At 39.2% G+C, this 24,573-nt stretch overlaps 1 long non-coding RNA gene across 1 annotated transcript in view; it reads right to left on the reverse strand.

The window, feature by feature from the left end:
• The window catches only part of LOC150079483 (uncharacterized), a 90,997-nt gene that overhangs the window by 12,595 nt on the left and 53,829 nt on the right, over positions 1 to 24,573 (reverse strand). The window lies entirely within an intron of this gene.

The raw sequence follows: 24,573 nt of genomic DNA on the forward strand, positions 1-24,573 counted from the left end.
TAAAGTATTGCATTATATTTACAGGAACTTTTAGTTTTCTCTAAGAGTGTACAACGATTTTTTCAATCGTTGTGTGGTTTTAAATACAGACTTGTTCTACTTTTTCACTCAACTCTTCAAAATGCTTTCCATAGCTTAATTTGCCTGTACGCGAACCTCTGAAGACAGGAGGTTGATAGCAAAATACTGTACCTTTTCAGCGATTGCAATTAGACGCACAATGGAAGTGAACAAGCAGCGTGGACGGGAACAGGAATTTTTTTCAGCGGATTGGAGAAAGCCAAGATATGGGGGCTGATTCTTTCTCTCTCTCTCTAAGAGGTATTTTGAATATTAATTTCGATTATACAAGCAATTCTTAAATAGTTAAATTAAGGTTGCATCCACGGCGATTAAAAAGAACAGATAGATGATTGGCGGCTACATGCCGGTTTAATATCTCGGTTAATAATTCGGATATTAATACCTGCTGTTTTCATTTGGAAAATTAAAACCTTATTACACAGCTTTAGGTCAATATTTGAGTTTCAACATCAGAATACTGCTGCTACTTCTGCCCAGTCATATCAAAGCATTTAAAATCGAGTGGTTTTTGTTTTAGAGTGCAGGAATTATTTTTATACGTTTTAATAGCATTCGGTCAATCATTCTGATGAATATTTAAAAGAGCAGAATTGCACGCTGGAGTGTCCGTAAAGTAAGAAAAACCTCCTGATGAAGACTTATTTATTGACACAGAGATCAACAGGCGTATTTTTAATCTGACAGTTGTCATTTCAGTGATTCAAAGAGGTGGTAGTTCAATGCGGTTAAAGGTCTTCGCTATGAACAGAAGAAGCTTTAGCTTTCGTTGCTCTGCTTTTTGAAGATCGATACGCCCTCATTGAGCCACTACATCACATGATGGACTTGGTCATTTGCTGCTCATGAACTGTTCACCCTACACGGAGAAAATTTCATTGCTATCATTGCTGCCATATTTGTTCTGGCGTCACATGTGGAGCACACTTCTGAAGCTGCTACTGTTCCTCTCCTAGTATTTTAGAAAAAATATGCGTGATTTTATGGTCCGTTTCCTGCTTTTCCTATTTGTATCTTACTTTCCGTGAAGGTTGTTTTTAAGCACTCCTTGTGAAAGCATTTATGAAAGGGAATGGCAGTGAATGGCATGAACGGAGTTGGAAGGTGCAAATTATTTCGGTTAAAGTTTTATTCAAATAATTGGCTTGGTACTAGGGGTGAATTAGAAAAAAAATATATATATAGTGCGAGTTTGTGCAGTTTTCTTGGAATTTTAATCTGGAATGGAGTGCTGACGTTGAGCAGTCGAGACTTGAGTTTAGAAGAGAAGTCAGAAACATCGTGGTGCGTTCAACGTACTGTATATTAAGAGATTATTGTCTTCACAAAATTCGCATGTAATAAGTCAACTCCCACTGGGCGGATTTTCATGATATTTTATATTTGGGCGTCTTAGAAAGATTTGCCGAGCCATCCAAAATTTCATTAAAAACGGACAAACAGAAATTCGGAAATTATTTCTATCTTTCTTTTTTTTTATTTTCAAACATATACCATGGATTTTAGCTGAAGCGCTGGACGGATCTTCATGAAATTTTCTATTTTTATGTTTTTAGAAAGATTTGTCGTCGAGTCATCCTAATTTCATTAAAATCGGCAAATGGAAAGATAGCAATCATCTTTTCTTTTTTCGTACATATGCATAGGCTATCGCTATACCTTGTACTGTAGTTGAGGCACTGGATATTATGTTTGTTGGCGTGCACTGGCGTGTTTGTTGGATTATGTTTGTTGGCGTGCACTGAATGGAGGAATGAGTGGGACTATAGCAGATTGGAGGAATGAGTGGGACTATAGCAGATTGGAGGAATGAGTGGGACTATAGCAGATTGGAGGAACGAATGGGCAGAATGGTGGATGCGCTGAAACGGAATGATTCCGGTTCTCGGTTCGCGCATAAAAGTCGTTCTTTGAGAAGTTCATTATTTCGTTATCAGTTTACTGGATATATATGCATCATGAATTATTATAATAGTCATAGCAAAAGAAAAAATAACAAGAAGTAAGCGTTATATTTCAATTGTTATTAAAATCCAGGAATAAATAAAGCGCATTACGAAATCTTAGTATTAGCATACTCTCTGGGATACAGTTGCTACTTGCATTCAAAGCATTAAATATACGTTGCATTTCATTCATTGATTACAAAGTATTACGAAACATTGAATGAATTTAAGGTTGTAGACATTTTTAAGAATGCTCTCGTATATTAGGCATTCTACCAAGCTTGTAATAAGTGAACATGAAACATGATTGGAGTTGATTCCAGAACTAATATTCGGTTCCATACATAATCTCACCTACTCACAGTAGTGTGAAACTTTTGTCTTAACTATAACAAAGAATTCGATTAATTTCAATCTTATATTATCATTCAAATATGTTGAGTGGGTACCAAATAACTACTATGTATTCTGACACCAGCTTTTATATTGTTTTAGCAACTAATTAATAAACTTAAGTCCAATATTTAATTTGTTATTGCACTTAAGCTCGAGATAATTGAACTTAATAATTAAAGAGATTTGTTGAAATTAAATTACACAGCCTTGTAGTTTTTTCTTAAACAAATTAAAAACTGTGTTTAATCCAGTATTAATATTATAATTTAACTAAGCACATTAAAATATCATAAAGAGTTGATTGTCTACAAAGTGCCGTATGACGCACTGATTCATCATAATTGTGTTAATACGTATATGAAAGATAATTATTATAATAATCTTTCATATGACGCAAGATTCAAAACAGCTTAATATGTACTGTTAAGAATTCTGATAGATGCCACCTATGTACTTTTATCGTGACAATGGATCTCTTAATGATATTTACTAAAGTGCTTTAATACGGGGACTACTATATGGCTCTCGAGACCATTCATACTTTACTTGAGTTGACCTGCTATAATGTGTCCGTAGAACAATATTTTGTCTTTTGTGACTTATGAAGGTTAATTTAACCAAATAGTTTTTTATTTAATTCATTTCCTTTGGGAACAACACGGTATTCCGCAATATCTTGAATATCACATGACAACCAAACTTTAAAATAAGCTTACTAGTTACGCTTTAATAATCGGACGGTTCATTAATTATATCACATTTAGAAGTTTTAATTACTCTTGAAATATTTTATTCATATTAATTTCATTAGCGTTTGACTAATGAGCGGTTCCTTCATTCGCTAAGAAATTAATATAAATGACTTTTCAGATGATGGATAGAATTCACCTCTTGGGACAAAAATAGGTTGTTCTCGTGTCTTTCCTCCACGGTTGGATGATATGGAGTTTATGACGTCATACACTGACCAGAAATTGTAGCAACTAGTTTTGGGGCGTTTTAAGTAATTAGTACGATACGGTTCACATAAGTATAAATAATGAATAAAGTATTGTTTATTAAATGAGACCTTTTCTGTTTCTAGTTAGAAATTATTATTGGGCAGTTTCTTGATTATTAAGCATATAATGCAAGGAAGCGTGAGGCTTATGCTGCACCAGTCAAAAAAAAATTAAAATTTCCGAGTTATCCTGAGAGAGAGAGAGAGAGAGAGAGAGAAGTAGAAAGGAATCACCAAGAAAGAGAAGATCCTAGGTGTGCCAAGCCCATACTCACCAGATGCGAGCCCGCGGGGTTTATCTTCTTTTTATTTCTTTTTTTTATTTTGTGACTTATCAAGGAAACCAATTTAAATATGATTTTATTAGTAACTTTTTAAAAATCCTTATTTTATTTTTTGTGTAATACACACCATGTTATTCCCACGAAATAACGCCGCACAGGGCAAATATAGTGAGCACACGAGGAACGTAACCTTCTACCTATGAGTTAAGCCAAATTGTAATCGTTTCAACAACATGACGTTGTTGAAAGATATGATCAGTATTTGATTTTTGAAAAAATAAGCTAATAAAAACTTAAATGGATGAGCTTGTTAATACGCATAGCATAGGTATGTGAAAGCAAAGAAGAAATGCATTTATTCGAAGGTGGTAGTACAAAATGCAAATGCAGTGAAACAGGTATTCGGGACATCGTCCGATTATTTCACATTTTCAATGAGAGATATAGCTAAGCAATTTTATAGCGTGGATTTTAGTTTCTAAGAATTATGATATTAGATAAATTAGCATTGCTTTTAAATATGTTTACGAAACTTGCCCCTAACACATGGCTTAATGTGTTGGAGAGCTGATGTAAAATTAATTAAAATGCATTAATGAAAACTCTGAATTCCCTGAAAAAAAGTGCAGCTTTTTCCCAACGGTTCACCTCTGAAAATTAAAACTCTTAAAGCGCAAAGAAACCAAGAATAAATTGTCAAAAAAACAAAAAAAACAAAACAAAACTCGTGTACGATTTAAGGACTCAGTTCCTTCACCTTTCCACATGTTTAAAAAAAAATAATAAAAAAAAAAATTCTGTTTATACTCCGGGACGACCAAACAGTCAGAGGAGTTAACAAGATAGACAGAATACAGGAAACAGCTGGTTTCAGCTGGTTTTAAATGGTTTCAATTGTCACAGTAACGAACCGTCCAGAGAAAGGTGCATTTTTCCCAGGGGTTTTCGGTGTTTTTAAGTTCTTTTAATGTATTTTTAAATATTACTTCTTCAACTCGACAACATATTAAACCGTACGGTTAGGAGGACAAGTTTCGCAAACATTTAAAAGAATTTATGTAATCAGAAGAAATGTTTAATATTTGATTTTTTTTTGCCGGCAAACATCACGAGGATGAGGCATCTTTATTCTAGTATTTGTTATGACAGCACTGACACTGCGTTGGTGAAGAAAACAACATACAAACATATTTCATAGGCAGAGAGAACAGGGAATTTACTTGTGAAATATTCCGGTTTTAGACTGCTCAAATGGCCAGTAAACACACACTTTAGACATAATGCACGACAAAACTATATGAACTGGAGTACTGTACATTATGGCCTGAGAAGTCTTTGCGCCAAAAATTTACAAGGAAAAGACAAAAATAAAAAATAAAATAAAATAAAAATATTGTTATTGCTTCCTTATAAATAATGAAGGCTATATTATACATCACTTCCAGAATTAAACATACAGCTAATAGATAAATCTACCATTCTATTTTATTCTTATAGTATGTGTTACTATAGAGTAGGTGAAACTTATAAAACTCAGCCATTTTAAATTTTATGTTAATATACCTTACATTATGAACTTTCAACAGTCACATGTTAATTCTTGTTTCCGCTCTTACCAACGACACAGAAATCAGTAAGTATAAGGAACAAAAAGTTGGCTTCTCTGAATAAAGAATTTATTTTAAAGAAATGAAAATCATATTTTTGCATAAATATAAACCATAATATGATTGCTGGATGGATTTTTCATGAGGTCAGTTATGATTTTAATAATGTAAATAAAACAGCCTGTATATTGATTTTATTCGATGCCAATCGATGTTATGAATCCAAACTGAAAGGAAGAAATCCATGGGAGTTATATTTTTCAAACTTAACTTTAAACAGTTGGAAAAATAGAACAAATGCAATTTCAACAAGAAAAATTCTCCGTAGCTTTTCCCTTTCTATTAATATGAGAATGTCCGCAGGTTTTCTGCCACGATACTATGATACGAAACATGTCAAATAACAGTTACGGTTGAGATTTCAAAAAAACCGTTTATGCAATATAGAACAGGAAACAGGAAAAGGCTGCGCCGCGCTATTTAAATATATTAATTCCTAAGCGGAAGAATATGTCAGAAGGTTCATAAGATTTTGTGACAGTCAATCTAAGAAGACTAATCGCGTTACTCTAGAAATTATTCTTTCGTAATCTCACACTATTTCAAAGGTTATTACCATTACGTGAAGGCAACTGACATTACAGAGTAAATCACAGACACTTACGCCCCGTGTTATCCAATAATTATTGGATATCCAATTGGATATATAGCTGATAGTAACAGCTTTATATTGTACTTTATACGTAGCCTTATAGTTCTAGTTACGCTGGTTATTTTTATTTTTAATTTAGATAAGAGTTTTTGTAGATTACTACTTAATATACATAAAACCGTTGTTTCTTTCGAATCTTGCAGCCATTGTTTTTGTATAGAGTGGTAGGGAATTAAAATTTTTAATTATGGTAACTAGGTAGCTCTAAGGTAAAAATATATAGCGTAATACGCATCACTGCATTTAGGATTCTATTAGATAGTGTAGTATTGACAATTAATTAATTAAATTTATTGATCTTATTAATTTAAAATATCATGCCCCAGACTAGAGCAGCAAAGCAACGGGCACAAAGTGGTAGGAGTGCTGTGACTCGGGGGAGAACTGAGGGGGGCGATTCTCCAACACATCACAGCCTACAAAAATGTGCAACTTGTGAAAAGTTTGTCGAACTCTCTGGAACAGAACATGATCTAGCCAAGGAGGATGTCTTTGTGTGCGCCGGGTGCAGAGAGTGTCTGGAAATTAGGCGTCAACTCAGCGTTCTAATGGGCGTCTATGAGAACTTGAGGCGTAGGGTAGATGTTCTCGAAGAAATTAATATTAGGGGCCCGTCAAGTTCTCAGCTGCCCAACTCAACGCCAGAGCTCACTCTTGGACATCAGGCAACACAGCGGCAATCTCCAAGGCAGAATGCGCTGGTCCCACAGGAGTTAGTTATTGTTGGTGACTCTATTGTCAGGAAGACGGGAAATATATTGTGTAAAAAGGATAGATGTATTGGAACAGGGTATGTCTGCCAGGGGCAAAAGTTGATGACGTTGTAAAGCATATACTGTATCATCTTTTAAGGGCACAAAAGGTGATATTGTACACGTTATATTGTTATGTTGTACACGTTAGCACCGATGACATTAAGAGTAGATCTGCAGATTTACTTAACAAGTACAGGTCAATGTTGCAAAAAAGTCGTGAGTTAGGGTTAAATTTGAAAGTGTCTGCAATTCTGCCCAGACACGATAGGAGGGAGTACATGATGAGAACCTTGTCAATCAATTCGGCCATGGAGGGAAAATGCAAGGCTCAAGGGGTAGAATTTTTTTCAGAGTGGTCTGTGCTTGTTAACAGGAGAGACTGCTTCTACAGAGATGGGATACATTTAAATAGAAAGAGTTCAAGAATATTTGCTGATGCTATCGAGGTAGTGTTAGGTGGGTCGGAAAACTGCTAGTTTGGGGGGATTCACAGACTAAAAGCTGCAGGCAGAGGTGAAGGTGATTCTTGCACTACTTCTATTAGAATAAGCAGCGGCCTGGAGCGAGGGGTGCTGGAGGTTTCAGGGACTGATGGCAGTAATTCTGAAACAGGTGTGTATATGGGATGTGTTAGGGTAACTAAGAATAAGAATAGGTGCATGTACATCAATGCTAGAAGTATAGTAAATACATTTGATGAATTTGAAGTGTTGGTCGAGACATCAAAGGCGGATATTGTTGGGATAGCAGAGATGTGGTATCACACAGATATAAGGAATGCAGAACTGGAATTTGGGGAGTACAATGTGCACAGAAAGGATAGACAGGATAGGAAGGGAGGAGGTGTTATGCTGTTAATTAAGAAAAACATAAAATCAAAAGAAGTGCATCCAGTTGATATAGATGAACAGCCCACTGTTGAGTCAGTTTCTTGTGACATAAGAACTGCGAAAGCAAAAATAAGAGTAGGAGTAGGAGTGTGTTATAGGCCTAATGACTTGAATGAGTACAATGAACAATTGTACAGAGAAATACAGTGGGCTAGTAAATCGGAATGTCTTATAATGGGGGATTTTAACTTCCCAGATATTGACTGGAACTTGTGGGTTGGTCACTCACACACTAGTCAGACTTTTGGGGATTTATTGGATGATTGTTTTCTGCAGCAGCATCATGTTCGAGAGGCAACTAGAGAGCGTAATACTGTTGATCTGGTTATTAGCAGTGATCATTCGTGTATTAAGAATTCGCAGATAAAGGAACCACTAAGAGGCAGTGATCACAGTGTACTTATGTGGGATTTACTTAAAGATATAATTACCTTTAGGGGTAAAGAAAAGGGATTTTGCGTCCGTAAAGGTGAGTACAGTGGTCTCAGACAGTTTTTAAATTCTGTACAGAGGGATCAACTGATGATGTTACCAACAGCAAATTCTAAGTGGGAAGCATTCAAGGAAATAATCGTGGAAGCTACTAAAAGTTTCATACCTATTAAGATATATTGTTCAAGGTTTAGGCCTAAATGGTTATCAAATGAACTAATGAGACTCGTGACAGAGAAGAAAAACGCATGGGATGAATATAAATTATCAGGCGACACAGAAGCCTATGGCAGATATAAGCTAGTCTGTAATCAAGTCACAAAGGAAGTTAGGCAGGCGAAGGCAGATTACGAGAAATCTTTGGAAAAGGATGCTAAGAAAAACAGCAAGGATTTCTTTACTTATATAAACACTAAAAAGAACGGGAAGAATCTGATTGGTCCACTTGATATAGATGGTTTGACTGTTGATGATCCTGCTCAGATAGCAAACAAACTGAATGAGTATTTTGCATCTATATTCAGACATGAGGAGTTATTAAATTTGAAAATGGCAGAAGGTTATCAAATTGTAGCAGGGTGCTTAATGATTTTGTAATAACTGAGAGCAAAGTGGAGGAGAAATGTTGAAGTTAAACATAAGAAAGGCACCTGGTGGATGGGATCTATCCAGTTATATTAAAGGAGGCGACAAAGGAAGTAAGAAAACCCTTAGTCATAATTATGAGAGCATCCTTGGACTCAGGTTGAGGTCCCCACGGACTGGAGATGTGCAAATGTATCCCCAATTCACAAAGTGGGTGACACGAGTAATTACAGACCAGTTAGTTTAACTTCTGTTCCGGGTAAAATAATGGAGTCACTGGTTAAAGATGCATTGCAGGATCATCCAGACAAGACTGCAGCAATAATTCAGACACAGTGTGGGTTTGTTAAGGGAAAGTCTTGTCTAACAAATTTGATAGGATATTATGATGTGGTTACAAAGGAACTGGATGCAAAAATTAATTTTGATATCATATACTTGGATTTCAGGAAAGCGTTTGACACTGTTGCGCATGAAAGACTACTGTACAGTTGGATCAGAATGATATTAAGGGTAAGTTGCTACAATGGATAAAAGGATGGTTGAGTGGGAGAAGACAGAGGATGGTAATCAATGGGTGCTGCTCTTCTTGGACTAATGTTATTAGTGGAGTCCCACAGGGTTAGGTGTTGGGTGCACTGTTGTTTTGTATATTTATCAGTGATATTGATGAAGGTAATTTGGACATTAAACCGGGTGGGTTTAATGTCCAAGTTTGCAGATGATACAAAGGTTGCAGGGTTGTTAATGACAGTAATGGCAGTGTGCTACTGCAATAGAATCTAGAAAATTTGGTTTGAGAAGTGGCAACTGAAGTTTAACCTTGACAAATGCAAAGTACTGCCTATAGGTAGAAGTAATCCCGGAGAAACGTACCAACTGCGTGGTACTACATTTAAGGTGGTAGAAAATGAAAAAAGACCTGGGAGTAATTGTGCAGTTAGATATGAAGTTTTCTGAGCAATGCAGACAGGCTGCCAGGGCAGGTCATGGGGTTTTGTCAATGATATATAGGAATTTTGCTAGCAGGGAAAAGGAGGTGATTGACCCTCTGTATAAGGCAATGGTCTGGCCACGCCTTGAGTACTGCGTGCAGGTCTGGAGGCCTCATTTTAGGAAGGATGTAGGTTTGCTTGAGTGTGTACAGAGAAGGGTAACAAGATTGGTGAGGGGAATGAAGGGATTCTCTTACCAAGAGAGGCTTAAGTTCTGAAAATTACAGCGGCTGGAGACTAGGTACCTGCGAGGTGATCTGATTGAGGTGTATAAGGCCTTGAATGGGTTGAGCACGCTGAATTCTGAAGGGATTCTTCCACTTGTTCAGATTACGAACCTAAGGGGCAATAAATTCAAATTGAGGAAAGACAGATGTAGAACAGATGTGCGGAAATTTGCCTTTAGCCAGCGGGTGGTTAATTGCTGGAACTAACTTCCATCTGTCGTTGTGGAAGTTGATAGGTTAAATAAATTTAAGGAGGAACCCGACAAACATTTAGAGGGATTTGTTTTGTAAATTTTTTTTTTTTGGCTGACGCTGAATAAGCTCATACACTTGCTTTCTTGCATCACATGCCTCTACTACTACGACGACGACTACTACTACTACTACTATCACCTACGCGTGTCAATCTTATCTGACGCAATCTGTAAGAAATATTGCCATATACTTACGTTATTCGGACGACAATTAAAATTTTATGGAGTGATTCACTTTCTTTGAACACCAGTGTATATAAGCACGCTCTGCAAGAGTTGCAGTCATTCCTTTCTTGTGTCAGGATGGCGAGTTACGTGCAGTTGACGCCACGAAGAAAGAGTGCTATTGTTGCTTTACGTGAGGAAGGATACTCTTCCCGTCATATTGCTTATAGAGTGTCTTGTAATCAGTCGACAGTGAGTAGATTTCTTTCCAAACTCAAGAATACTGGTTCTGCTTATAGGAAAAAAAGGAAGCGGACGCAAACGAGTCTCTATGCCAAGACAGGACCGCGTTTTGAAGTGCTTATGCCTTAAAATCCGTAAAGCTTCTTCGTCTGAGCAGAAAAGAGAATGGGAAGAACATACAGGAGTGGTAGCAAATGCAGTAACAATCAGAAGACATCTCTTCAAAAATGGACTTGTAACCCGTCGTCATAAGAAGTCCCTCCTCACACAAAAAATGAAAAGGGTCCGATTAATTTCGTGTGCGGACGTGTCAAATGTGGACGTGTGTATATGTAATGGGTGGCACCTAGAGCGTCTGTTCAACTCCGTCTCGTGTCTCTGTGAAGAACAGTATCACTACAAATGGGCCAGATATGTGTGTGACGTAGGTTTTTGTGTGTTCTGTTATTATGTTCTGGCCACTTGGCTACCAGAAGCATCAGTCACCTGGACAGATGATTCTGACTCGTCCACACCATGGGAAGGTGGGCCTGTTCCAGTAGAGCACGTAATGTCTCAAAAGAGATTCTGACCCACCTGATGTTGCCAAAAGGTGGGTCAGATTCCTCCGGGGGCCTATTCCAGAGGAAAAGAAAGGCGCGAGAGAGAGAAAAAAAATAAAATAAACACAACCCGTGGTGCTGGTTGAAATAAAATAAAATTAAAAAATATATATATATTTGTATATAAAAAAAACATTAGTGAAAAAAAAGACATGTTGAGATAAAAATAAATAATAATAAATAAATTTAAAAAAAGAATAAAATAATAAAATAGTAAAAAAAAAAGAAAGAAAGAAAAATAAAAGATTCTGGTGTTGGTAAAAAAAAAAAAAAAGAAAGACGAAGAGTAGTGACTGATGCTGGTTGACAAAAAAAAAAAAAAGTAGTCTACAATAAGTACTCTTGTATTCAGATGTGGAACTGGTGACCTTTAGGATCAGTGCAATGACAATTCTTGCGTACCTGAACCATAGAAGAAAATAAATCGTATTTTGATGCAATTATGCTGAATTCATGAGCAGCCCAGCACTGCGCAGAAATTTCTGAGTGTTCCCTGAAAGTACATGTTTTGTCATCCAGGATAGCAGAGAAACAAACTATTTCCTTGCTTACAGAGGTGTATTTGGTGCTCTACTCCGGCGTTAATTCTCTTTCTGCGAGCAAACAGATCGGAGGCAAAGTTCTGAAGAGCTGAGAGATGGTTCTTATTCTGCAGGAGCATTTCCTCCCGCCCTGGAGAGAAATCTGGAACGTCAGTTTTGTTTTGTTATTTGGTTTTTAGGAGCATTAGCAACTAAGGCCATATTGCTCCGGGATATGCGGTGGTCATTCCTTGACCTTTCCGCATCCTCCGTATTCGGTGGTGACGGACTCGAACCGCGGTCTTATCAAGAAGCGTGTGCTATGCACTGCTGCTCCTTCCCACCTGGCTACGGAGGCGCCTGGAACGTCAGTTTGGAGCTTCATCCTAAGATCGTCGTAGATTGCACAGTTAAAGAGCAGGTGACTCCAATCTTCTGTATTCCCGCAGCTGCAGAGATCGGTGTGATGCAAGCGAAACTGATAGAGTTTTTGATTGAGAGAGCCATGTCCGGTTACCAGAAAGGAAGTTTCCATAGTTAAGGAGCACCAGGTTTTAACCGATTTAGAGAGTAAGAAGGTCACATCAGGCAGGAATTTTCTTGTTGTTGCTCCAAGTGCGGTGGTGTCCTATCTGGTCTGCCACATGTTACTTAGCTCGTTAAAGCATCTGGATTCCTCTTTTTTAGGATCTTCATTTAAATTTAGCTGGATACCAAGTAATTCTGAAGGCATTTGTTTTTTGTGTCGAAAGCAGAGGCCACGATAGATGACAAATAGATCCAACGGAAGGGACCACGCAATAACTTGCACTGCAGCGGTGTAAACTGTTTTACAGACTCTGAAAATAGAGAGGAGCATGCTCCGCTGGATGGAATTCAGTTTTAACTTCATTTTGGAATTGGCGGCCCGATGAAACCAAGCTCCTGCTGCATAGGTGACTATGGGCAGGAAAATAGCATTATAGTAGAGAAAGAAAGAGTGACTTCCTAGAGAGACTTCACTCCCCTCTGGAAATTCTAGTAATTGACCCTGTGAATTTTTTGATTTTAGTACTTATGTCAATCAGATGAGGATAGAAGGAAAGCTTATGGTCAATAATGACCCCAAGGAGTTTTGCCTCAGTGACTATAGGGTGCCGCTTGCCAAAAAGTTTGACTTGGGGAGGCCGCCTGAGATCCAACTTCGAATTAAAAAGCATCATTTTTGTTTTCACTGGATTAATTTTAAGTTTGTTAGCCAATGACCAGGTGGAAAGGTCAGTTAAAATCCGGTTTGCATTCACCTCCAACACTGCACGAGAACTGCCTGCGACCACAATTGTCAGGTCATCGGTGAAAGCAAAAATTTTGCAATTCTGGAGAGAGAGGCTCAGCCAGTCTTGAAGCACAATGTTCCAGATAAGGAGCCCCCAGGACTGAACCTTGGGGACACCCTCGAAAAACCTTCCTAGAGACTTGGAGGAAATTTGACTTGACAATTATTGAGCGGTCAGAGAAATAGCTTTGAAATAATTTGTACATATGAAAGAAGCATCTGGCAGACCGGAGACGTTCAAGGGCGCTGTCCCACCAGACAGTGTCGAAGGCGCCCTCGAAGTCGACCATAATAGCTAGTTTAAATTTGGATTTATAATTTACAATGTGCCAGACAAAGTCAGATAAGGCCTCCTCGCAAGAATGACCTGGGGTGAAGCCATATTGACAGGCAGAAAAGAGATTTTGTTGTTGAAACAGGGCTGTTAGTCGAAGAGCCGTAAGCCGCTCCAAGATCTTCCCTAGATTAGCAAGCAGCACAATTGGTCAGTAGGCACGTGGATTTGAGGCAGGCTTATCTGGCTTTTTGATAAGATGGAGCAAAGAAATCTTCCAAACAGAGGGAAAGATGCCTTCCATGAGGCATTTATTGAAGATCAAGAGCAAGTAGAGATGTCTTAATTTTAGCAGCCGGAGAATGCACACATATTCAATCATATCCATTCCTGGACACTTCTTCACGTTGATCTTCTTGACCACTGAGGTAAGTTCCTCTAAAGTAAATGGCTCGCTACGTTCCTCAGTGGTGTACTTGTTATTTGCCTCCCTAATTGCCATATGCTCTGGAGAATCTTCAGAAGGATTGTCCATAGGAAATAAGTTGTCAAGCATTTGGTTGATAGAGTCTGTCCAGCCAGAGGTTTCATGAGTCTCAGTGGTAACAGTGCCAAGGACATCAGAGGTAAATGTTCTCTCCCGAGCTATCCTGTACATGAGGCTCCAAGGGTTTTTGCTGTTGGATTCTTTTACAAAGATGGTCCAGGTTTCTCTTTTTCTCGTTGCAATTGCTTTACTGAAGGCATTCTGGCAATGTAGTCATTATATAATGGCATAATGTCGTCAGCAGGCCAGTTGCGGTGTCGCTGATATAACCGTCAAGCGCGGTGAGCTGATTTGTGAAGAGCAGTAAGGTCCTGGGACCACTAGGAGCGGATGGTCTTCTTCTTTGCTGATTTATAGGAGCCTTTTATAAGATATTGTTGAATAAGTTCGACTAGATTTTCTGCAGAAGTTAAGCTGAAGCTGTCTGGAGGGTTTGATGGAAAGTCATTAGTGATGGAGGCACCAAAACCTTTGTGCAGAACCGGACGAAGTCTGGTGTTCTAGGTGAGTTGCAGTTGTTAGGTGCATCGACAGAGATATGGAACATAATGGCTCTGTGATCGCTGAGTGTCCAGTAGGGATTGTAACCCAGTCAATGATGCTTGAATTTAAGTCGCTGGTGGTGAGTGTAACGTCAATGTTCGACCCACCAATTGAGCTGCAGTAGGTGGAGAGCTGGCCTGGTCGAATATGGACTGCAAGGTTGTGACTTAAAATAAAGTCCTCAAGAAGAAGACCTCGGGCGATAGAAACAGCACTGAACCAGAAATGGGACTTTGCATTGACATCAGAGGTAATCAGGATATTCTTAGAGCCGAGGAAGTTAAGCGCGAACTCCAAGAAGTTTAATGAGTCGTTGAAGTCTGCAGAAGGGGGCAGTAGATTGACAGAAGATTGAAGGAGAGAGATGAGAAGGTGATTTGCATACAAGTCAGTTTGTTACAGAGACCACGAACAACAACATCTAAATCTCTGTTTAAAATGATGATGCATGTTTTAGGGCCTAGGGGCACAGGTTGTACCACCCGAGCATAAATGGAATAGCCCAAAATCTTGTAGATATGCCCAAACTGACTGAGCCTTCGAGAAGTAGGGCTCCTGGATAGAGATCACATCACGTCCACAGCGTTTTGCTCTGTAGCCAGCCGAATCTCATCTGCGACCTATGTCCATTGCTTTGAAGAACTTTAAGGTTTTGTGGAGTGCAGGAGAAAGAATGAGAGTGAACATCACCAGAAGACGTTTTATTCTGATTCATGTGAAATGCAGAGTTGTTCGGATTACTTTCCATCAGCAGTTTGTGGGGGGTGAGGAATGACTTTACTTCTTTTTTTGTGATTTTATTTAATATTAATATTAAATATTCTGTTTCTTGTTTTTTATATCTTGTTTTGTTCCCTAATAGATATATAGACCCCTTGTCTTTATACCCCCACTTACACATCTGACTTTGGATTCACAGGAGAATTTCAGGTTCAAGGAAACTTCTCAATTACGTATAATTCCTTTCGGAAAGGCTGAGTGTTCAAGAATGACAAACTCACTAATTAATAAATAACATAGTTTATTTACATATATATATATATATACAACATGATAAAGTGATCAAAACTCAAGCACATACTAATATTATTCAAATTTGCCTAAGTAGCATCAGATATATATGCAATTTAGTACATTGGGTTTACACTAGAAGGGTTATTTCTTTCTACACAACAAACTTAATATCCTTACAGAAAACTGCTATAGTTTCTTCTTTCTTCACACATGGACAGTAAATACTTAAGAGGTTTAGTTAACACCCTTTCTCCTATGTAAGTCAAATTCTTACCTTATAAATTGATTTAGGAATTTCACTCTTAACTTCTGATTTATTTAGAGCCCCTTTTTCATAAACTTTTTTTCATACTTTCTCTAATAATTTCATAAACTTTCTCTAATCAAGATAAATCGTACATTTAACATAAATTTCTGGACTAATGCTTGTCCCAAGGGCTATTTCTTTCTCTGTATTTCTCTACCCTTCCCTTCCAAAATATATCATACATATATGTGAGACAATAACTAATAACAAATCAAATTTCTCTCCTTTGCCTTTCTACATATGTCTAATTATACATTAATCAAATCCATAACTATCATCTGACTTATCTCTATGTATATATATTTATATTTTTGTACATCCTTCCCTTAACATCTTTCTAAACTTCTACTAATCTGATATTAGAGTTCCTACAGTCCTTTATAGGTAAGTGAGAATACCTTATAACTAGTCACTTAATTTTTCGAATCGGACTTCTCTGTTTTGGGGCCTTCCGCTCCTTGTTTGGGACTGTCATCATCTTTTGCCAAGGGCATTCATCTCAGGACTTCCAGAGGATTTTCGTACAGTCCACAGTTCTGCTACTCTACTGAAACTCACTGTTCCATCTGGTCTGGGCTGGCTCTTTGACGTATGGTCCTACTCCATCGTTACGAGGACTGTTATCTTTCCTTCTGCTTTGCTCCGTCCGCTCTAGGCTGGCACTTTGCCTTCACCGCCTGTTAGTTTCGATACAGAGGGCTGCTTCATACCGTCTGGGACATCGGAACTCGATAAGGGGCTTCCTCCTTTTCCAGGCACTTTTGCCTTCGCTTATTTCTACCATTCCATTCCTTTACTTTCACCGTTACTTTTTCTCTCTCCCACTTCTCCGCTCCACCTTTTCATTAAAAACTCATTCACAAGAAGAAAATTTCACAGCGCATCTCTCTCTCATTTCTCCGCTCCATCTGTTCAACACTCATTTACACTAACACTCACAAAAATCTCTACTCTGTCTGTACTAACTCATTCTAACTAATTCCGACAGAAATTTCAACTCTGTCCCTACTAACTCATTCTAACTCCGACAAATATCTCAACTTTGTCTCACACTAACTCATATTAACTAACCCCGACAAATACTTCAACTTTGTCTCGCACTAAACCATTTTTACTAACACCGACAAAAACTCAACTCTGTTTTCTTTTAACTCATTTTTTCACTAACATCGTCAAAAACTCAACTCTGTGTCTTTTTTCTCCCCCCCGGTTCTCTCTTTTTGTTCGTTTTAATTCCGTACCACCCCTATTTCAGGCCCACCCTGGTTCCGGGTCTTAACCAATCTTCTCATTTTATCAAACCTTTCTCACTGCCCCATTCGCCCATGTTATCCTTTCCCAAGCTGTCCCTTCAGTGCGCGATCCAACTTCTTATTTTAATAAATTTGTAAATTTCCCAGGCTGTCCGCCGCCATTTCCGCAACCCTCTGGTTATACTTTTAGCACCTTTACTCCACAAGATCCCAAAACTTGCCATCACCGACAGCCAGACGCCAGTTTTAATTCTAATGCGAGCATTTGTCAAGTATTTACTTCCCGTCTCGTCTCCAGGTGTCACCGATCAAAGGAATGTTCCGACAAACTCGGTCTTCCGCACTATTGTTTTCGAGAGCTAGTACTTTCACAACTATTTACCAACAGACGTTGCTACCTTTTCCCGTTGTTTTGGTTTATTCCCGTGTGCTCGGAGCTGAAGCGCACCCCATCTGCTACTAGTCTTTTCTCATGCTTACACCTCCCTTCTTGTAACCTTGTCAAATTTAATCCCTAGCGAGTGACCCATTATCTTAAATAATATTTGTGACTGGTAAGTTTTCACCGCCCCATATTATTATATCAGAAGCTTTACTTTTAATTAATCTCTCCTGTGTATAAAATATTTTCTTGTAAGATTTTATATCTTACAAGTTCTTAGCCGTATCATTTCTAGGGCACGTTGGTATTCAGGGCAAGTTGTTTCTCTCACCGAGTGCTGTGAAGCCCTCTTGCGCCTCTTACAGTCAATGCAGACAGGCTGTTCCTCTTTGTGTGGGCACTGTGCAATGAGGTGCCCACTAGGGGCACAGTGACTACAGGTTGGAGAGCTGTGAGTGCAATGTTGTGTGGTGTGCCCGTAGCCTAGGCAAAGAAAGCATTTGGTTAGGTGGGGGTTTGTTTTTCTATATATATATAGTATATTATCTGTCTCCTATTTGACTTGACAATATTTTAATTATAATTTTATCTATCCTTTTTGGTTAGTTCCCCTTTAAAATAAAATCACCCCACTTGCGCACCTGACTAGTATCTACTCAGAAAATTTCAGGTTAGGGGAACTACTCTTGGTATATATATATATATATATATATATATACTTTTTATTCCCCTTCAGATAGACTGGTATTCAGAGCAACAAAAACTACACACATATTGGATAAAAATAGAGTATTGTACATATTTTCAAGGATACATCAACACAACAGAAATTTATTAAACTCATGACCAAATAAATTTATTTTCACCTACTTAGAATTGAATGTATATGAGCAAAGGTATATTTGCCTATTGACTATACTCAAGTAGGGTTATCTCTTTTACATATATCATAATCAAATCTCCCCTCTTTTAAACTAACAAAATAATGATGTTTCTACTTCCTTACTTCTGAGTTCAATTGACTTTAAAAATAATCTGTTAACATTCTCCTTTCATTACAAAACAATTCTTACTCCAAATTGATAAAGCTCCTATATTCTTAATTTCAGTATAAATCATTACTCCGTTTTCTAACAGATTATAGCCTACAACCTTCTCTAATCTATGTAATTACACCACTATCAAATTTTTACAATTAACTACTTGCACATTTGGGGGGTACTGACATCCGTCTATTTCCTCTATCCCCTTCCAAAATTTATACTTAGTCATTCACTTATTTAACCAATTATTAACAGGTATCAATCACTTCAAAAATTTTATATATATACATCTATTCCCTTCCAAAATTATTTATATACAGGGTGATTCACTACCAGTGCAACAAACTTGCAGGAGGTGTAGGGGGCACAAAGACGAATCGGAATCACATAGCATTGCAGGGTCCGAAATGCCTTCGTCATGCGGTAGAGGACGTTGAACGGGAGGTCGCGTGAACAGCGATCCCGCTGGAAGTCAGCATTTGCGAACCGGTTCCCGAGGCAGTAGGATGGACGAGTATTCAAACGTTGAACTGGCCGACATGCACCTCACGTATGGAGCTGCGGACTGTAACGGGCGCGCCGCTCTGCGCTTGTACCAGGAACGTTTCCCGCACAGGCGTGCTCCTCAGCATACGATTTTCGCACGTGTGCACAGAAGGTTACATGAGACTAGTTGTTTCACGAGCGGTACCATGAATTGAGAGCGAACGACGAGGGCGCCAGACAATGAGAAGAATGTTCTACGTCTTGCAGAAGGCAATCCGAGTACGAGTACTTGAGCCATAGGCCAACGATTGGGTATTTCCCAATCCACTGTGTGGAGGATACTGTCAACAAACCAAATGAGTTCATACCATTTTCAACGCGTCTAATCATTGTATCCTGCGGATTATCCACTCCGGAGGACTTTTGCTATTTGGTTTTTTCAACAGAAACGGTTCGCAAATGCTGACTTCCAGCGGGATCGCTGTTCACGCGACCTCCCGTTCAACGTCCTCTACCGCATGACGAAGGCATTTCGGACACTGCAATGCTATGTGATTCCGATTCGTCTTTGTGCCCCCTACACCTCCTGCAAGTTTGTCGCACTGGTAGTGAATCACCTTGTATATATATTAACTTGCCCTGGCTAATGTCCTTCAGTTCATACCGTTCGCTAACTTATTAATTACAATATAGTACTTCTTATACATATCTCACAGTGTTTAGTCAAAAGTTCTGATAAATTGGTTATCGAGTGTCTATAGTCTTTGTGTGATGCGAGAGTACTTAGATAACTTGGCGGACTTCGGGGTACATCCTTCATCCTTCTCTAAGCAAGTAGTGGATCTTTTCCATCTGGGTCGCATCTCACAATCACTGGAGGAGTTCGGCATAAGATACTGGATTCCTTCTTGGGTCTCGGGTAACTTTATTTCTTAAGAACGCATTATTTTCATCTGATCAGAATGGCTGTACTCTTTTTTTGTCCGGCTTCGGATTTCATCAGCTCCAGCAAAATTGCTCTCTGGAATATCAGGCAATCTCGTTCCTTGATAATGGAGTTGACTCCTTCTCATCTACTTTAAGGATCTTGCAAAATTTTCCCTTTCTCTACGGCACATGTTCCATGTTCTTCATCTCTATCACTCCTTCACTTCGAAACTCAGTCTACCTGTGATTGGTGACTAACTGTCTGACCGACTTCTGCATCTCAACTTCATCTTTCCACTTACTCGACTGCCTCTCTCACTAACTTATTAAATCAACGACTTAATTGTTCACTTTCATCTTAAAGCTTATCTACCCCTCTTACTAACTGACTCCACATTAAAACTTAACCACTTTCTCCACCGGCTACTCCATCTAAAAAACTCTTTCTTTTCTTTTTCTTCTCCAACTCTGACTCACTAACACTGACTAAAATCTCCACGTTTTGTTGTCTTCTTTTCCCGACCCTTTCACTCTCTTTTTGTTCTAAACCTCCCACATGTTACTCCCAAGTTCGCCACGCCTGTTACCAGTGGCTCCCTCCAATCTTATACTCATCTTCGGATTTCTTCTCCTTTCATTCGTTAGAAGACTCTTACTCAGCCTGCCCAGAACCATGTGTTTCAATACTCCCCCTTTTACTATTCTACCGGATCTGCTCCCATACAGTGTGCCCTTTGATGTTTGCCGATTATCCCAAATAAAAACTTTCCCCTCTCATCTAACGCCTAACCCTGTAACGTTTTAAAAACACGAAACTCACATCTTGTGACCACAGAATCTATTTAAGGAAACTTAAATGCTGGTCAAGAAACCACTTCCGGTTTGCGCCTGACGGTATCCTGTTTGAAGTAACTTTCACTTCTAAGTTCGATCCCGCATAAATCTTAATTCGTCTGTTTGTGCTTGGACCCATGCTGCTGTACAGTAGTTTTTCTTCGTTTATCCCCCGAGTATAACGAAAGTTAATGGTTTGGACCCTGCCTTTATTTCTTACCCCTCACGAACCTATTTATTCGCCGAATAATTTTTATTATTTATCTTACGCGATATTACTACTTTATTCAACTTGCGACAAGAATCTATTAGTTAATAAAACTAATTTCCAAAGTTTTTATAAAGATTTTATTTTGTAAGATATTTGTATCTTACAGTTACTATCGTAAATGCTTTAAACTTGTGGGAGCCACAGCGAAGGAACACCCATTCACGGGATAGTACTTCTTTATAGATCTTTGGTGTAAAGCTGACCACCATATGATTAGTTGAGGATGAGTTTGACTTGGAGTTGAACCGGAACGTAGTGCCCTCCTTTATTTCCTTATATGAGAACCCTAAATCAATGAGGTTCTTAAAGTAAAGGTCCTCTAAGAAGTCCTCATTTGCGTAGTTTTTGGGAACGCCATAGAATATAATGCAGGATCTGATCTTTTTGGAGCATAAGTCTCGATGCCAGCAGCAGAGAGTGACGCAGAGGAGATAGTATTGAGAACTTGCTTGGACGCGGTTTTCACAATGACTCCACGATTCCTTATCGCTCTGAGGGATTTTACTTTAACCATCTTGAAATCGCTTTTGAGCGTTTTAAATTCCTTCACCTCATGGCTAGTTTTCAGTTCGCTAGTGTCATTGGCTCTCAGGAGAAGGACATTCTGTGGTGGTTGGGTTTTGGAGCCAAGTTGAAGGCTGTTTGAGTTACGTTTGTTTTTTGGAGAATTAGCAACTAAGGCCATATTGCTCCGGAAATATGCGGTGGTCATTTCCTGACCTTTCCGCATCCTCCGTATTTGGTGGTGACGGGCTCGAACCCCGGTCTAATCAAGAAGCGTGTGCTATGCACTGCTGCTCATTCCCACCTGGTTACGGAGACGCCTAAAGAAGGCTGTTTGAAGCCGAGGCTGTGGAAGGTTTGTTGGTACCAGAAGAAGGTGGGGAGATGCCCTTCCTCAGAGCTTCTGCAAATGATGGAGTGGGATCTGGGATATATGAAGATGTAGGTAGGTTTATAGTGAAAGTGTCTAAGACTTTTTCGAGGATGATCGCTCTGGATCGTAGCTCATCGTTGACGGCGCATCGTAGCTTCTCGTTGTCGATTAGCAGCTCCGTGGCAATTATCTCCAGATTTGACCACAAGTCATGGATGTAGTTCGCTGCTGTTTCTGTGAGTCCGTTTGCATTGCAGTTAATAAAAGATATTAGTCCTTTATGCAGCTTTGAGATAATCTGGTGACGCTGGGGAGCAATCTGTACACTCATATTTCTGCATTTCCAGAATCGGAAGGAATCCCCAGCCTGGAGGACGAACTGAGGCCAGAAGCAAATACGCGGTCCAAAACAGATGCCGCAACAGGAGTAGCTGTAGGGGGATCCTTGGAAGCAACAAGGTTAATACCAGGAGAGTCAGCATCAGGACATCCAGAAGGATTTTCCACTGCCCCTAAAGACTTTAGCTTAACTTGTTTATCTGCAGAAGCAGCAGTCTCACACAGGGACAAAAGGAGCTTAAGTTTCTTCTTGCTCTTATTCTTTTTTTTCTTATGTGAAGGATGGGGAGTTGTATGACGATCTCAGACTTCCTCTTCAAGCACTTACTAATTTTCAACCAGGACAGGAGTTGTCTCAGCTTCAAAGCTCGGAGTCATATCACATTCTTTAGGCTTTCGCTCAAGGCATGTTTCTTCGAAGGAGTTCAGTGTCCACAGATCTCAACAGAATGCAGCACAATGGCCCTGCTGATGCATAGCTGGTTAGATCTCCTTTAATAATATATAAACTCAAATCCTGAAGAAGTGAAATTTTTCCTCGGCCCGCAGACAAAATTAAGTGCTTTCTTTCTTTCTGTCTTTTTTTTTTTTTTTTTAGTATCATCGCTTTCTTTCTTTTATGTATTTATTTATTATTATAATTTCTTTCTTTCTTTTTTTTTTTAGGAGCACCACTACTTTCTTTTATTTGTTTATTTGTTATTTTTTAAAATTTAATATATTAAAAAAAAGCACCACTTTTTTTTAGCAGCACCACTACCTTCTTCCATTTACTTATTTTATTTATTTATTATTATTATTATTATTATTATTATTATTATTTATTTGTTTTTTTTATACATGTTTTATTTTATTTTCTTCTGCTTCATTTTTATTCATTTCGGTTCCATATCCAGCACCATGTGTGATGCTTATTTTCCCCTCTGGAATGGGCCCCCAGAGGATCCTGGCAACGTCACATGGATCAGAGTCTCTCTCTTGAGACAGTACGTGCTTTACATGGACTGGCCCACCTTCCCGTGGTGGGACGAGTACCCAGAATCATCTGTCCAGGTGACTGATGCTTCTGGATAGCCAAGCGGTCAGAACAGAACAACAAAACACACACAAACCGACGTCACACACACATATCTGGCCCATTTGTAGTGATACTATTCTTCACAGAGATACGAGACGGAGTTGAACAAACGTTCTAGGAGCCGCCCTTTACATATACACACATGTCCACATGTCGGTACATTGAGGGCAGAAGAAGCTGGTTGCGGAGGTAACAAGATAGATCGGACAGGAGTGCATCACATGGTCCCAGTCCTCTGGCTCTCCACAGATACAAAAAGCATCGTCAGCCAGAAGAAAGTCGAGAAGACGCCTTTTAAATGATCCATGGCCACTCAAAAGAAAGGACGTGTAGACATTAGGATAGAACCAGTTGCAACGTCGTTTGTTGAGGAAGTTGACATCCGGAATAAAGAGTTTAGTAATTTCACCTGTTGATGAGCTATTCCATCGTGTCTGCCATAGGAAAACTCAGTTCAGTCCACACACGGTTCATCTCATGTTTCATGTTAGTGTCTGCACGCGTTTTAATGGTGAGTATTTCAACCTCTTTATTCTTCTTGATGGCATGAGAGAGGCCGAAGTATATGACATGGAGATCTAGAGGTAGGCATCCAGTAAGAACTTGCAGTGCAGAGGTTGACGTGGTCCGACACGCAAGAGTCATTTTCAGCATCATAAGCCGCTGGACCTGAAACATCAGACGTTGCATTCTTACTATTGTCATCCTGTTACCACACTGCGGCGCCATATGTGACAATGGGAATAAATACAGCTGTGTAAGGAAGATGTAAAACCTGGCCTTTCAGGCCCCAGTCTTTGCGGGTGAAGAGTGCCAGCATGGTAATATAGGCTTTAATTTTCTCTTTGATGGAACATAGGTGGGGAATGAAAGTTCCTCGGTCATCGGTGATTGCCCTTTATAACGGATGATTGGAGGCCTCCTCAAATCCAGCTTTCCTTTCAGTAGAAGGGTTTTGTTTTTTTCAGTAGTGACTGAAAGTGTGTTGTTCATAGCCCACTCGGAAAGGGCAGACAGTACTGTACTGGCCCTAGTTTCTATTGTAGCTCGCGTAAGTCCTTCAACGACAATGACAAGGTCGTCGGCATAGGAAGTTTGTATGACGTTGGGATATATCCTCAGGAGCCAGTCATCCAGGATCATATTCCACACTGCTGGACCTATGATGGAGTCTTGGGGACAGCCTCTGGTAAGTTGCCGGATGATGGAATGGAACTGTTTTGATGGCGAGACGTCGGTTAGTGAAGTAGCTCTTGAGGCAGTTGAAGAGATTCTGAGAGCAATCAGTGGCCCTGACCCTCTGTAGGATGGCCGACCACCAAACGGTGCCAAAGGCGCCCTTAAAATTTATAAAAATTGCAAAGACATAGGTGGTCTCAGAATCCTTT

Source organism: Mastigoproctus giganteus, chromosome 10 (assembly GCF_048544385.1).
Source record: "Mastigoproctus giganteus isolate SK-2022 chromosome 10, ASM4854438v1, whole genome shotgun sequence".
Classification (NCBI taxonomy): Eukaryota; Metazoa; Arthropoda; class Arachnida; order Uropygi; family Thelyphonidae; genus Mastigoproctus; species Mastigoproctus giganteus.